Here is a 245-nt window from a genome sequence, read left to right as displayed (position 1 = left end):
CAATGTTCATATGGACACCTGACTATTGTTTTAAGATGGATTTGAAATGTGACTCCATCCTGTAATGTATTTTATTATAATGTACAACACATCTGTTGTACAAATAATTTTGCCCTGAAACAAAGTGTTAAAGGCCAAGTCTTCTCTCCGTCGTTGTAGTTACTCCTGTCATTTCTGAAAACGACTGCAAGCTGACGGCAGAGATCCAGCAGCTGGAGACACAAAACCAGCAGCTGGAGACACAA

General features: G+C 40.0%; 1 protein-coding gene across 1 annotated transcript in view; it reads left to right on the top strand.

Annotated features, from left to right (window-relative positions):
* Positions 1–245, top strand: part of LOC116690868 (macrophage mannose receptor 1) — a 13,782-nt gene that overhangs the window by 12,334 nt on the left and 1,203 nt on the right. The window lies entirely within an intron of this gene.

This window comes from Etheostoma spectabile, chromosome 6 (genome assembly GCF_008692095.1).
Source record: "Etheostoma spectabile isolate EspeVRDwgs_2016 chromosome 6, UIUC_Espe_1.0, whole genome shotgun sequence".
Taxonomy (NCBI): domain Eukaryota; kingdom Metazoa; phylum Chordata; class Actinopteri; order Perciformes; family Percidae; genus Etheostoma; species Etheostoma spectabile.
This window is presented reverse-complemented; position numbering and strand designations above follow the sequence as displayed.